At 28.7% G+C, this 17,268-nt stretch overlaps 1 long non-coding RNA gene across 1 annotated transcript in view; it reads right to left on the bottom strand.

Moving 5' to 3' along the window:
* The window catches only part of LOC139427062 (uncharacterized), a 124,422-nt gene that overhangs the window by 23,643 nt on the left and 83,511 nt on the right, over positions 1-17,268 (bottom strand). The window contains exon 2 of the long non-coding RNA XR_011638220.2: positions 13,053-13,276. This is a non-coding gene — a long non-coding RNA (uncharacterized LOC139427062). The remainder of the gene's footprint in view (positions 1-13,052; positions 13,277-17,268) is intronic.

Here is a 17,268-nt window from a genome sequence, read left to right as displayed (position 1 = left end):
CTAGTTTAATCTTTTAAATTTCGCTTTTTAAAATTCAAATATTAAAGTCTTAAATTGAAGTAACATTTTATAATTAACAGTGATCTTGAATTAAACTTGGTGACGTATTTATGGTAAAAATTGTAGTTTTTGATAATTTATAACTTAGTCATTATTACGAATTAGACAAAATAAAGTTTATATATGATTTCAGATCTTAAAAAAAAAATATTTGTAAAAAGAAAAAATACTAAGCCTGATTGGATAGTGACACTTCAGGTAACTTCTTTGTGAGCAATATGCGCATCTCAGTATTATACAGTGAGTTCTATAATCAAAGTCCAAAATATCTATTTTTAAAATTCTTATCAAAAATAAAATTCTATTGGGGTCACGTATTAATCTTTAAGCAAAGAAGAAACAGAAACGATACAGAATTCTGTAGAATTACTAGGGGAGAGTGGGGTCAATTGTAACACGGTACGATTGTAACAGAGCAAAAATTTCAAGTGTCGGGTTCTAGATTTGGTTCCTAGGTGGCGCACAAGGTGTATTTAATAAATCTACATTTACACCCCTGCTGGCAACCATTTTTATGTACTTTTGAAAGAGTTACATCACAAAAGATATTTCCATGCTACGTAAGTACTTTTTTTGGTATTAGAATACTATATTGTAGCAAAGTAATTTTGTTTAGGCAAATAAAAATTATTAACCGAATATGCAAGTGGACACCTTAATTAACATTTCAAAAAAAATTTTTTTTCGTTAATTAACTAGCATTGTTTTTAACAAATGAAGCTGAAATGGCGTCTTGGGGACGATTGTAACAATAAGTAAAGGGACGATTGTAACAGCTGAAAATAAATAATCTTATGTTTACAAACCATTACTTAACTCTTTAAGAACCACCAATAGTTTCCTATATCATTTATATTATGTTGCATGTGCATTATTTCATTTGTCACCTTTCATAGCATAATTTAAAATTTTTAACCCCTTAAAGTTAAAAGTTTAACCCTTTAGGTCTCTGCTCACTATTATTTTTACTCCTAAAATATCACTACTATTTTGATCAATAAAAAATTTATCACAACTATGATAATGTGTATAATTTACTATGTTTTAGTTGAATTTATGAACTGTTACAATTGACCCCGTAAGTGGGGATAATTGTAACAAGTGCTCGACTGTCAAAAATTGTTAATAACTAATATAATAACATTTGAAATAAGGTATTTTTTTTCTAGTAGAGGATAGTCTACTTTACTCGTCTGTCAATTAATACTAATAATATATTGGATTTTTTGTTAGTTAAAAATAGTTAAGTAAAAGATGTTACAATTGACACCCCTCTCCCCTACTGAAAAAGGCAATACGAAAAGAATAAAACCCATCAAAACTAGTTTGATTGCCTGTTTCATTGGATTTTCAGAGTGTTTTTTCCTTTCGTTAAATATTAATTAGTGACGTGTACTATATTTTCTTACATTTTTTAGAAGAATTCTAAAAATATATATTAAGAGAGGTTGCAACAAATCACCCCGTATGCTCTCAACGCATGACTTCATAGATCTTAAAACTCATGATCTGTCCTTTTGACGTAGAACTTGATAAATCTTGGGCCTAGCCCTATCTCAAACTTGGCCGATCAAACCTTGTATTTTGTGATTTGAAATTTCTTAGTTTAAAATGATATACCTAAATATTCGAATAATTTTTGGACTATTGTTAAATAAAATGATAAATGAATAATGGATAATTATACAAATTAAATTTTACTTGTAAATATCTTCGGATAAAAGAATTTTATAAATTATCCTCAAAAGTTTTCAGATTTATTTGAAAAGTTCCCGAGATCTGACGAAATATGAAAAAAAAGGAGAAAAACACTAAGGACTCAAACTTTCGGTCACTCTCCAAGCTAATTATTTGGGAACATTTTTTTTCATAGTGAAACTCACAAATCAAAATCTACCGAAAAGAATTTATGTGTATTCAGAGAAAGTACATTTTTGTGCCTCATTTGGTAACATAAAGTATCGAATGCACTAATTAATTAGCATATTTAGGTAGCCTTTTTGAACAGTTAAGTTTGTGATTTAGCTTATGAGAATATAATCATTAGGAAAAAAAAATATTGAAAACTATATCTTTTTTTTTTGTGCTTGTACAATTGTGCTGCATTATATTTTCGTCGATAAAGTTTGCACTAAAAAATCAAAACTGTGTTCTTTTTTTTTTTTTTTTTTTGTAATGCCCGCCTGGGGAATGACGTACGTCCTACAGGCATCTGAAGGGCAGATTTGTCGGCCACTTTTCCAGAGGCACTATATTAGGTGGACAAACGTTGCTCCTACAGTACTGACAGATAGTGCAGAGAATGAAAGAACACCCATGCCTAGCCCAGGATTCGAACCCATAACCTTTCTTATGCAAGGCCAGTTCCCTGATCCATGCACATGACGGTCGGCCCTGTGTTCTAAAAGAATAAAAAAGTGTGACCTGGCCAAATTACTGCTAATAAAATTCATATTATATATATATATATATAATGTATAGATTATATATATATATATATATATATATATATATATATACATATATATATATATATATATATATATATATATATATATATATATATATATATATATATATATATATATATATATATATATATATATATATATATATATATATATATATATATATATATATATATATATAACATAAACATGTTTCTGAGTAACATTTATTGCATTAATTAAAACATTTTATTTGATTGCAGTTTCTCCTCAAATTAAATCTCTGTACACGGATGTTAATGCATTTGCAACATTTATATCATTTTAGCTTATCTAGTATTATTCTAAATGGCAATTCTCAAAAAGCTCAATAACAATCCGAAAATTTTCATTTGAAGTACAATATAAAAAACACGCTTTTAGTTAGTACCTTCTCCTTGAATTACCGTGATATTTAAATTAAACATCGTGATATTATAAAATTATCATATAATATAAATATCATATAATTTTTTTGTTCACTCAACTACATATTACTCATATTAAAGGAAACGTTGGTAATTTTATAACAGTATTTTTTGTGTATGGCAATTCGATGTTTACAGTATTTTTTTCCTTAAATTTACCCTTGACTTCCAGAAGTTCTTGCGATTAATTCTTTATTGAAGAATAAGAGTAATTGTAGTTTAGTAAACATGCATTAACATAAATATAATATTCAGCACTTCTTTAGAATTATAAAAAAATTCAAGAATCAAAAGTAAAGACTGTTTTTTGTTTTCATTCATAAAATAATTAATATACCTGTAATGTAACTATTGAGCAACTGTAAATGAAATAAAAATGATATTTACAGATCATAAACGTTATAAATTCGCTGAAAATTTTATTGCACAGTAACAGGTAAGATTCGAAATGAGCTATTCAGAAAATAATATTTTGTCTTATGGTATATTTTTATCATTAGAGAGATTTCTCATCGTCACGTAACTTCCCGCACGCTCTCGTACGTAGATTCTAGGCATGCTCTGTCGAAATACGAGGTTGCTTTGTGGTTCCTGCGCAGCGCAGAACTTACGTACGCGATCGTGCTGTATGGCCATGTGAGAGATCTCTTTATTACATTATATTGTTTGCACAACTTAAAAGATTTTTTATAAATCTTTTATGAATTTTACAAGCTCCGAAATGTAATTTTTGAACGGCGAAGTTATTAATTTAATTAACCTATTTCTGAAAAATAAAAAAAAATTGTTGGCTAAATGAAATTTGAAGAAAGGTGTATTCAACTAAGAAAAAGTAATTTACGACGAAGATCAGAAAGGACAAGTAAAAGTAAAATTATCTACCAAGTAAAAACTTAAAGCTTAGATGAAACAAAGTTGTAGTGAAAGGCAAAAATAAAAACTTCTCTTGACACTCTTTATTGATCGTGCGACATTAATTTTTATATAATCGCGCGAAAAGTGACACTCCTAGTTTTATCTTATCTCGTAGAAAAGCTGAGTGAAAAATGAATTCTGCATCATTTGCATCAAACTGAATGGATTTAATTACCTCTCCTCTTTGACATTTATTACTAAAGTAAGGGAGAAGTTCTTGAAAATTTTTCATTTGGTATCCTCCTCTTTTCAACTTCATCAAAGTGTCCTCTGTTTACGGTGGAGGCGGAGAGTGAGTACAGGAGGGTGTGTCGAAGCAAGTTTATGGAACGACACCTTACAAACGCATTCGTTTTATTTTTACTTTTGGAGTGTTAATCAAAAAGATCTAGATCGCGGCCTTCGACGCATTTAAAATTATAACCGCGGTGCCAGCGCTACGGGCTTAATGAAATTTAGTCAAGGACCTTCAAAAGTTCTCGATCGAGGCATTTTTATTAAAGTTCCGTTTCAGCACCTGCAACACTTGACAAAGTACGCCGCCTCCCAACTTTTAAATGAAACTCATTAGTGAGGATTGTCAATGTGACTCCTAATCATTTACCGAAGTCTTCAGGCTAGCTGGATATTTGGGAAGAGATTGATTTTCGTAAAGGCTTCCTTCGTGGGTGGAGAAGAGAAAAAAAAAATCTCCAGAATTAAAGCGATTAATTCCGATGGCATTAAATTAAAACTCTGAAATTTGGCACATTCGCTCTTGGGACATTTTTAAAGAAAATGCTTTCGCTTTTATCTTTCTACCTTTTCAATATTTTTAATTTCTTCGCTGTCAAATAGGTAGCTTAATGTTATGAAATTGTATAATTAGGTATTTATATTTATCATGCCTAGCAAAATTTATTTATTTTTTTTAATCATAGGAGAAAAACATATTGATGTCAAACTTAAACACTCTGTTTACAGTAATTACTAACAAGCAGTAAATGACACGATATATATATATATATATATATATATATATGTATATATATGTATATATATATATATATATATATATATATATATGTATATATATATATATATATATATATATATATATATATATATATATATATATATATATATATATATATATCAGGGTTTAAGCTGAGTCTAAAAATTCATTAGCAAAAAAGCTAAAATCTGAAAAAAAGTTTTAGCAAAATGCTAAAATGCCATTAGGCTTATAAAATTACTTTATATCAAACAAGTACTGTAAGTTATCTGACAAAGAATAGCTTAATGTACAAGAATATCAAAAAGAATACCTATAACAAAAAAAAAAAAAAAAAAAAAAACACATTTATTATTTATCAAAACATTTTGGTTTATAATTAACAATCTTCCTTTCTTTCATGTTTGCCCATTTTACAAATGCTTCTTGAAAGTTAAATGCACTTTCAGGGCCCTCAATATTAATCATTAACAAATTGTTTACATGGTTGATTAACAACCTGTTTCGAATATTAGTTTTAATCAAATTAAGGCAGCTAAAGCCCCTTTCACAGTCAACAGTGTGCATTGGCATTGTTGCACAATACTCTATAACAGAAGTTATTAATGGGTACTGTTCAGACACATCATTGGTATATAAAAATAAAAGTAATTCATTAAATGACATGTTTTTACATCGTTGCATTAAGATGTGTTTAAATAATCCCCATTCACAAAGTAATTCAGTTTCTGTAAACTGAAAATCTTTTCTGGGAGATTCCGAAAACAAATTGAAAATGCAACGGATTTCCTTTACACCATAATGCTGTAATTCTTCCGAACTATGGGGCATCCTGCTAGGTATAAATATATTGAACATTTCGATTTTATCCAAATCTCCCAATCTATCAGTAATATTTTCAATGATACAGTTTAAAAAATTGTGCATCAAATTACGGAATATTTCCCTCTGTTTCAGTCCATCTAAAATTATATGGCCCTGAAACTCAAGTTTTTCACTTTCCTTCTTAGGCACATCATCTAAAAAACTCATATAAAGAGTGCCGGTGCCATTTTTTATTTCTTCTAAACTTGAAATACAAGCCTTCACACTTGATTGAACATATTCAAAATTTAAATTAGATTTTTGAAATATGAGGCTTAATTTATTAATGTTGAACATGATATCATTCATGATGGCAGTGGTTGCTAAAAACAAAAAAGTAGTTATATTTTTTAACAACCCTTGAGCAACAGGACGTTTGTCTTCCATTAAAACACTAACAAGAGCTTGCCAGTTGCAATCCAGAGCTGTAACTGAATTCCCCAAAGACAACCACCGAGTTGTTAATAACTTTATGAATTTCCTTGATTTTTGTTCAAGGATATCTTGAACATTCTTCAATCGCCTGGTATTTGCATTCAAAATAAGAGTGAATTCTTTTTATTATATCCTGAAACTTTACCAGGTAAGCATTCTCAGACGCTGCTTGGCTCACGGCTAATGCTAGCCACACAATGTACTGAAATTAAATGCGGATTTTGGTTTTTGAACAGAGCAGCAACCCCCGCTCTAACACCAGTCATAACTGAAGGTCCATCTGTACCTAAGGATGAGCATTTTGTAACATCTATTTTCAAAGAAGAATAAATAAAATCAAAGAAGAATAAATTAAATTAGCACTTGCCATTTTTGTTGATCGCTATGCTTCATCTCGTTTGATCACGTTTTTTTCGTGAACGCTAGCGTCATGGTTCTTCTTGCGAAAGATATTTAGATTTTTTCTCCTTCTTGCTTGATCAAGTTTTTTTCATGGATGTTAGCGTCATGGTTTTTCGCAGAAGCTTTTTTTTTAATGGAATTTAGTAAAATCCTTTAGCAAAAATGCGAAAATGCTTTGTTGAATTTTAGCATTTTTGAGGGGTCTTTTCGCATTTTGCGAAAAAAGCTACCGTAGCGGAAACCCTGATATATATATATATATATATATATATATATATATATATATGACAGTTCGCTGTGGTAATGGATTTCAAAATTATAGTTCTTATTCACATACATTATTTAATAACAGATACAAACTTGAAAGTAAATTTAACCAAATAAATGGTTTTATGCCCTGCTCTAAAACATCATGATAAAATATCACGATAAAATTACCAAAATATTCTTCAGAGCTGTCACTTATTTTACCATTTATTTGGTTATTTTGACCTTTTGATGTCTACGTCTCATACCTTATAGAATAGTAATAATCTGTTTACACTGGTTTATTTATTGGTTTATTTGAAAGGGTGGTATTTTTAAACGGTTAGGAGTTAGATGACTGTTAATTATTTCTAATCCTATTATAATTTCTCAATTATAACAAGGGGTAAAGAGACATGAATGATTGCTTCAAATTTTTAATGAAAGTGTATTAAAAATACTAAAATCAGATATATCAAACTATGGTAACTATTGTATCCATTTTTTATGGGGCTAGTGGGATTCATTTATTTATTTGCAAACAGGTGAGGGTTTCTTCGTAAATATAAAGAACGGCTTAAAAACTCTTTTCAGTTTGAAAAGCAGGTAGCACAATTTTACGACAGACAGCAAGAATATACATGCAGTGTTGTAGCGGGATTCGAACCCGTTATATCTAAACTTCAGAGAGTTTAGACGAACAGCAATTCTTCACGTTGAAGTACAAGTTAAACAACCATATATTAATTGGGATTCCATTGCCATGGAGGATTGGGGAGCGTGGTAGCCCAGTGGTCGCAGAATCGAACTCCGGCCCTTTTCGATCCTCGACTCAGCTAAGACCCACTGAATACATGCGATATACGTGCTGTTAAAATCTACGAACTCGAAAGTCATGTTGTCATTGTAGTACATGGGTACAGTATCGCGGGTACAGGGATCAGGAGAAAATTTCCTTCCTCTTCAGATCTATGTCTTAACTGTGGAAGTAGCCTCATAAATGAGATCCCCCTTGCAGAGGAGCAAAATTGTGATGGTATGCCACAATTTTTCAAGCCCATAGCCATTGCGCAGCTCTAGTGCGACGTAAATAAAGTACCGACCCCCCTACCATTGTTGCGGAGTGTTCTCCTTCCTCAAAATGCTCTAAAGCATAGAGGTAGCGGATTCAATATCTTAGCGATGTTTCTTTCATATTTGTACTATCTGTTCTCTAATTTGACAAAAGACAAGTCATTCAGTCTTCGCATTAAGTCTGTAAATGTATCTCAACCAAGTTTATTTATTTGCTGTTACGCATAGAAGATTACTCTTTAGCTCGAACCCGCTTCCTCCATTTTAAATAGTGTTTGACTGAAAAATGAGACTGCTGTAAAAAATGTAAAAAATATTTTAAAATAATCATAATTATTCCAAGAATTTATTCATTGTTACGCATACATTTCCAAGATTGTGTGCTCATTACAAAGTACTACATTTTATTATATGCTCTTGACAAGAACAAATTGTTCAAATTAGAGAAAGGCATTACAAAAATACATTTATTGCAACCTGAAAGTGACGCATTCGAATCTCACAGTGTCCTGGGATGTATTGTCATTCTCTACATTGTGCTATTTGTATTTCAACAGCATGTAAGCCAAGCTTTGTAATGAGCCCACAATGTTTGCGCATGCGTGCATAACCATGAGAATTTTAATATAAATAAATAAATTTATACAGAGTAATGGAAGAATTCGAATCCGCTACCTCTACGTTTCCATTTCAAAATGTTGGGGGCAGCCCTGATAAGTAATAGTTAAGCTACTGATTTAGTCTAGCACTGTCCAGGCATTTGTGCATTTAGAAATGCGCAATTTTTGTAGTTTTAAATGTTGGTAGATATGGGCTTATAGTTATAAGATAGGAAACAATTAACCGACGAGAAACGAAGTTAACAAATGCTTACTAAATAAAATAGAGGTTATCAAACTGAACATCTTTCTGTCAACTCAAACTATACTGCAACTGTCGAAATTACCGATTTTTGGTTAAAATTAGCGTAATTTTCAGTGTACTCATAGAGTAAGAAACAAGGTAAATTTTTCCATATTCTGATAGTTTTGAACACATTTCTTTATATATATATATATATATATATACCACAAGCTTACTGACAGCAGCATCACTGGTTGCAGTCAGTAAGCTTGTGGGTGACCACTTTGACTAACCTGTGTAGGTACCGAGAGTGCGCGGTATCGGTCCTCGCTAAACTGTTCTACCGTAAAGTGCTCGATTTCACGCTCAGGTCGTCGGGCTACCATAGCAGGAAGCCATCCACTCTGCAGAGGATCAAAATTGAAATGGCATGTGTGCGGATCATGCTCAGGGATGTTTCCCAGACCATCGCCAATAGCCCATTGCACAGCTCTAGTGTGACGTTAATTAAGTACCTATTTTCCCCATTGTAAAAATATACCGAAATAGCAGTTCCCACTTGTTTTTGGCTTAAAAGCTTTAAGAGCTTTAATGCTCAAAATGCTTTTAGCGGAACCCCCAGCATTTTAAAAAAAAATTTATTTAGGAAAAAAAATATACTGAGCGAAAAAAAAATAGGAATTAATTTCAAAATATTTGGTGCGAAGAATGACGTATTTTGCATTATGAATTTATTTTTATTGAATGGATATGCTGAAAATTAATAAATATAAGCTGAATTATGGTTTTCGAAAAAAAAACTGTTAAAAAAATTTATTAGAGAAACATTATTCCTTACTGTTGAATCTAGTTGTTTTATTTTGATTTAAAAAGCTGTCAGGAAAACACTTATAGATTCTTTTATAAGTGCATATCCTTTTCATGATGTATTCAACACATTGTTATTATTATTTTTTTTTAATTTTCTACTTCCGTAACGGAAGAATTTTATTGAAAATAAAAAAATTCCAACTTCAACGCATGAATTTTAAAATTTAGCACTAACAAGGCCAGTAAATTCTACAATAGATAAAAAAAGATTTTTAGCTAATTAAGTTATCAGAAGCATCAGAAGTTCCTTCCTTTTAATCATTGTATACATATTTCTATATATATACAAGGAAAAGTGATACAATTTATTGAAGAATTGCATACGTTGTATTAATCTTAATTAAATTTTTCAAAAAGATCTAGATTTAAATGAAATTTAAAGATTTTGAAGTGATTCATTTGCGTGACTGGATTACAGCATGCAAGAAAATACAATGTAAAACCAGATTATTGTATCACGCATTGTAAATTTTAGTCATTTGAGTCATTGAGAAGTTTTATAAAGAAATATAATATATAGAAGTAAATATTTTAACTTACTAGATTTCAGCTCAAATATAAATTTTGAATTTAGTGAAAATGACAGTTATTTAAAAATTGCAATAATTAATCATCCAAGTGACTTTCGATGAAGTCTTAGCATTATTTACGAATTTCTTTCTGCGAAAAATATCAATACTTCCATTAAATCAATTAAACTTTTCTCCGTTGAAATATTTTATAGAATTTGTTGGAGAAATAATTGTATGAAGTAATGACGAAATAATTATGTTGGAACATATAAAGAATTCCACATCAACAGATTAATTTTGAAATTTTAACTCTAAGAAGGCGATAAAAATATTGAGAGGGAGCTTAGCATTTCAATTAAATCATATATGTATACAAAGAAAGGACTTTCAATTAAAGCTACAAGGGAAAACTTCTAAATGTAAGCTATTCTCTAGCGAGTTGTGTTAATCTAAATTAAATTTTCCACTGTCTGCGTTTGTATTTCCGCTGCCGTCTAGTCTAAATAAATAATCTTTTAATAACTGACTTACTTGATGAGCGTGGGCTATGTGCCTGAAGGCGCTTTTGAGGATTCGACTCGTATTTCATGTTTTGGATGAAATCAAGTCATGCGCAACTTTTCCAAATATTCTCGTTAAAAATGCATTTAATGTACATCTTAGACATATTTATTAGAAAGAAAGAAGAGTTTGCCTCCGGATAAATTAAGTAGTTGCAAATTAAAATACTGTTTGTTACTCGTTATGTGAAATGAAACTTTGTAAGCAGAAAATTTGTGTTGATTTTAAAATGAAGTAAATCAATAAATATGCGTTATATATAAATATTGCTTTTCAGTTTTATATTAGCTTTGATGTGTGCTGAAAAATTTGGTACTTCTTATCAAAAAGTAAATATTGAGTTTAAGCTTTATGAGATTGATGGAAAATTCTTCATTCAACCTCATTACATACATTGATTGCATTTTGGTATATATATATATAATTTTACATAAAATCATTGAATTAATCGTATATTTTTGTGGATATATTTACTAAATATTTTCTTTGCTAATTTATATAATTTTCCCATGTGCAAATCCATTTCGGGCCAATCCGTGGCTAAAATTATCTACTAATAATTTATTTATCAGTTTTTACAATTTTTCCATGTGCAAATCATTTCGGGCAAATCCGTGGCTAAAACTTTCTACTAAAATAATTTTTCTTTGTTAATTTTTATAGTCTTTCCATATGCAAATCCATTTCGAGCAAATCCGTGGGTAAAATTATTTACTAAAGATTTCTGTATTAATTTTTTCATGTGCAAATCCATTTCGGGCAAATCCGTGTTAAAATTATCAACTAAATTTTTTTTCTTTGATAATTTATATAATTTTTACATGTGCAAATCCATTTTGGGCAAATCCGTGACTAAAATTATTTGCAAAACAGGCAATTTATGTTTCTCTTTTCTATTTTTTATTTTTTCTTAAATAAATATTTATTTTCTAATATTTTTTCTGATCAACTTTTCAAATTATCCAGTACAATATTACCTTGCACACTTCCATTTCGCGCCCATCCTTGGTAGCTAACAAATCAATGCACAGCATAACAAATCACTTCAGCAATGCAGTAAGAACGGCACTTTGGATTCCTCTAGTTGCACTCAATTTGCGCTTTTGTTTTCATATTTTGTAATCTGGCAATCTTGCTGCGAAAATATTTTTAAATCATTCTTGAAACATTTCCCGTCCATGTAAGTACATCTGATTTCGTTACTCGCTTTATAGTTTTTGTTTTGTTTTATACTGTTTTTCTCTTTTTATTTTATTTTATTTTCGGTTTTTACGTGTTATTTTTACTTATTGTGTTCCATTTTATTTGCTGTAATTTTTGCAAAAAAAAATCTTTTGAGTGCTCCTCACGCTATTGAATTAATATATTTTGCCTTGGCTATACTGATACAATATCAGAAAGCACTCTTTTTTGCGGATATAATAGTGAGGGGTAATGAAAATATTATATTTTTATTTTCCGGTTTTTTTTAAAACAAATTTCATCCTTTTTTTTTTTTAAATCAGTTGTTTGCTATTTTTTTCATTATTACTTCCCCCCTTTTTTCATATGTCTATTATTTTCCTTTGTTTTATCTTCATTTTGAACTTAATTTAAAAAAACATGATAAAAATCTTCAGAACAGAATAATTTTAAAAATACTAATTTTTTACAGCGTTATTAATTCAGCGTTTAGTTTTACAATTTTTTTATCATTTAAAACTAGCTTAGTATAGTAAAAAAAATAAAATTTCATACAAATAAAAAAATTTTTAATTATTTTAAAATTTAATGATTATTTTTATATATGAATCATCATTGGATGAACAAATTTTATGAACGAGTGCTAATTTGATTTCGATAACTAAATTAGTGCCCGAAATAAAGTAAGTCGCGCAAGAAGAATAAATAAGTTTAAGAGTTCAATTATTCAGCTGCTCACCCATTTTGACAATCGAGTCTATATTTTGCGAATTGCTGCAACCCCTTCATGTTTTGTTTAACAAAACGCACACGTCTGTTGATAAAAGTGTATGTTTATCCCCTGAAAGTATTTTTTAGGGTCTGATTACGTAACTTTCAATATTATTTGCATTGATGAATAAGGTTATTTAAGATTTGCCCTACGAATCATTAAATTTGCTTGTTAGAGCGTGAAAATGTGATGATTAGATCAAAAGTTATTTAAGTGTATCATTTTTTTCCTTCTGCTCCCAACAGATAATAAAACTTTTCCCCTTTATTTGTAAAAAGATTTATTACATGACAAAATTTAAATCTGTATCTTAAAAATGCTATAGTAACAATAATGATTCATCAAAATAAATAACAGCTAAATCATTTTAATTCTACACTTTCTGATAGAATTCTGATTCGAACATACCTTATACAAATACCACCTTATTCCATCAGTTTTTCAAATTTTAATGACAAAATAACATTTCTATAAAAAAATAATAGGTATTTAAAATTTATTTAATCAAATATTATCTTAACACTTTTCCAGTTTGGCTGATTTTTTAACATATAGTAACATCTGGTCTTGATTTCTTCAAACTTCCCCTTAATTGCACTGTTCCGGAAACAAAATATTTTGCCATTAGAAATCTGGAAAAAAAAGAATGAAACATCAGTTGAAGAAAGAAAAAAGATAATAAAATAAAAAAATAGGTTTGTGCTTATCTAATTGTAAATAAAGTAAAGAATTTCCTCAGCAGATAAAGGGTTAGTCTCAACAATTTCGTATCAACGGCATAATGATGACAATTTTGTCAGAATGAATATTAAATCACTATTTATTCCCACTAAAAGCATATTCAAAATATAAAAAAGTTAAATTTGGAAACTAAATGTTGCATAAGGCTTTTCTTCACACTTTCAGACAAACTAGCTCAATGTTGAACCATAATCTGGGTACTTTAAACCATGATTCTATGCAAATTTGCTGCAACCTAAAAAATTATTATTTTGAAACTATTTGCATTCAAGGTGAACCATAGTATAAAAAAATCCAGTTTAAGAATTACGAATACGAGGCTCAGCATAATAGCATTCCAGAATTTCAGCAAATTGAAATGATGTTGCTACTTAACACGCTGCAAAATTTCAAGAAAACCTTTCTGCTAAAATTCTAGTCTTATGGAATTCAGTGTGAGATTAATGAGGTTTATAAAGGACTGGTTTGTACACTCCCAAAAAAATTGTTTTAACGTTGAACGGTGCAAATATTTTGCAACCTTAATATGCTGCTAAATTGAAGTTGAATCCTGTAATCAAGTTTAAGAAGCACGATAATGTGGTTCAGCACATTGCCGTAAATTTGCCGTAATTTAATGTCTAATTAAAACTTAAATATGTGTATTATAATCCAGGCTACAGGAATCAGAGAGGAAAAAGTCATGGAAACTTATGTTGAGTTTTCATGAATACTGTGGATAAAGAATTTTGAAAAGTTTTCTTAATTTTAGAAATTTTACACAGGAGAACAAAAAAATTAAGTAAAGTAAAATGTATACATATTTTTAGTTATACTAAAGACACATTTGGAATAAAATTCTTAGTTTTTTAATGCTTAATACTCCGTAAAAAAATAATGATAATTAAATTAAACACAATCATTATCAAGTTAATCACAATCAAATCACATTAATTCAATTTAGATTGTGCAAATATCTGTCCCATAATTGTGCATCTCAATGGTCGACATTAAATTTTCAGTTATTGTAACAGTTTAAGGGTAGAAATAAAATGCTCAGAAAAATGCAGACAATGTGCAATTGTTTGTAAAAATAAGTCTTTAATAATAATTAGAATTTTTCAGCGAGAAACCAAAATATTGAAAACAAAATTTTTTACTCAGTGAAAATTGAGATCAACATATAGTTAGCATGTTGTCATTCATAAATGTGTAATTAAGAATATCATTCCTACTCATTGCTAAATACAAATTAATGAAAGTTTTTATCATTTCAGATACATTAATTAGATGTCACTTAATATTAAAATGCTATTAAAACTTTAATAAAGTTTTCAACTTCGAAGGAAAGCAACTAAAACATTTTCCTAATATCTCCCTCAAAATGAAAGTCGTGAGAAATAAAGTTAATATTTTCCATTGAAATTAGAAATAAAAATATTATCATTACTTTGAACATGAAAAGGAGAATGAAGCCAACCATAACTTTTTTCAATGAAAGTGAATTAGACTGCATATTTTATCTTTTCAAATTAATAACGAAGCATTCTAATTCCTTTTAAATGCAAATAAGACATTAAAGAGAATCTAAAATCAATCAAATACCTTTTTCTCATAAAACATGATCTAGCAATTTGAAGCTTTAATCGTAGAAGATTTATCTAGTTTGAATTGGAGGAATTTAAAAAAAAAAAATCTGCATAAATGCCTTTATTAAAATGAATTCCTTAGAATAAATATGATAGAAATAGAAAATGTCATTTTAAAAACTCGAAATATTAATCTTGAAAGTTAATGCATTGTTCAAAAAGTTAAAGAGCTACCGTTATTGTGAAGGAGTAATTCAATTTCTAAAAATGAAAGCTCTTGTCATTTCATACTTTCTTTCAGCTGATATAGATTTTAAGGGAGTTTTTTTTTATAATACATGCAAAAATAATAAAAAGAAAGAAAAATTCGCTTTATTGCCAAGGTATTCGACAATTTAAAGAATAAAGAGTATTTATTTTTCACATTAGCTTAAAAAGATCACTTACAATAAATTGTATAAATATTTTTAAATCGGTAAAAGTTTAAAAGTAGTTTTACTTCTAACTCTCTTAGAGTACTTAAATTTATTTTTATTAACATCCCATGATTACATAATACATTTGAAACCGTAAAAAGAGTTTGGACAATAAAATATAAATTTGCTTTAATGGATATCAATTATAAATATATCATTAAGACAATGATCTTTTTAAAAAAAACGTCATATGAAAGTTCACTTTAGTTTAAGAAAGTTTAACTACTGGACAAATAAAATGAATTGTTTTAATGGGGCTACTGATTATTTAGGGGTTTGCTAATCCAATTATTGACTCATCGTAATTTTGTTTTTGATGCCTTTCCCACTTTTGAAAAAAATTTACTTAATGTATCTGTATAAGCAATTTTAAAACAGAGAAAATGTGAAGCATTTTTTCAACTTATTTTAGAATAGTAAAGATTCATTTTTAACTGAATCTAATTTATAATTATCCTTTTTTGTGCAGTTTATCAACTTTGGAATATTTATGTTAGTTTGAATTCCATATACAACACAAAATCTTAGAAATATTTGTTTAAGAAAGTTTTAATCAGCTAATAATTTACCATTACAATGTAAATAATTTGTGTAAGCAATTTGTCATCATAGAATGTAAATAATTCCCATTATAAAATGTCATGCACTGATTGATGAACATCGATTAAAAGGTGTACTTTTGTACTTATTGTTGCAAAAAAGGTTAAGAAAACGTCAAATGTATAAAAAAAAGTCAAACTATTTTATTTAATAAGTATCATAATAAATAGTTCGTATAAGTATGAAAAAGTATCTTGCTTTTAAAGTTGTTTTTTGCTTGTGTTTAACCAGTTTTCATCAGAAATATTCAAAAACATAAGGAATGCTTTCAAGAAATCTGAATATGATAGAGATCACCAGGACAAGTTTAAATATTTTATTAAAAATATTTACAAATTTCCAACTGATAATTTTACGAAATTTTCTAGTAAAGAATTTACAGACTCCTCGAATCAGTTTGATTATGTGATACAAAAGATAAGTAACTTTCAATATCTTTATTAAAAATATTTACTGTTCAGAAATATTCATATTAAAAATATATAAATTGGAAAATCTTTTATGGATGCAAGAGAAAGCTAATCAAAAGACATAGCAAAAATGAAAGAATATTTAGGGAAAATGTAAACTGTGCAAGCAATTTTCATATCGTTAATATATTTCATAACAATATTTCACATCAATTTTTTAAAACTTAGAACTCCACGTAAAATAAAATGTAATTAACAAAGTAGAAGAGTTGAACACAGGATAAACAGTAATATTTATTTTTCTTTCACAGAAAAAAAAATTTTAATTACCATTTTATTAAACAGGTAGAATAATTTTTTAAATTTAATATTTCATATGCAATAAAGTTTACTTAATATGAAGTAATAATACAGCAGAAAATGTTTAATCCGGAAGAGGTTAAGGAATCACCTAACATTGAAGTGACCTTAAAATGCATAGCGAATTCCTATGCAGCGCCTAAAAATTAATCATAAAAGTCAGGTTTTATGTTATACTTGGTGCCATTTTTTGTCACTAGGCCAAAGTAAAGAACTGTTGTAAACTAAAATAAGACTGGTGACTTCCTATAAACTGAAATGAAAATGATCATAAAAATAAGAGAAAAAATTGAGAAAATCGTAAATAGTAATATTGAAATTGTCTAAGTTGACTTTAGCTACAGAATAATGGCTGAAATTAATAAAAAAAAAGTTTTAAACTGTGTAAACAATTTTTTTATCGTTATATATTTCACACCAATTTTTTAAACTTAGAACTCCACGTAAAATGAAATTTAATCAACAAAGT

This window comes from Parasteatoda tepidariorum, chromosome 11 (genome assembly GCF_982258835.1).
Source record: "Parasteatoda tepidariorum strain Cologne lab strain chromosome 11, Ptep-v5.0, whole genome shotgun sequence".
Taxonomy (NCBI): domain Eukaryota; kingdom Metazoa; phylum Arthropoda; class Arachnida; order Araneae; family Theridiidae; genus Parasteatoda; species Parasteatoda tepidariorum.
This window is presented reverse-complemented; position numbering and strand designations above follow the sequence as displayed.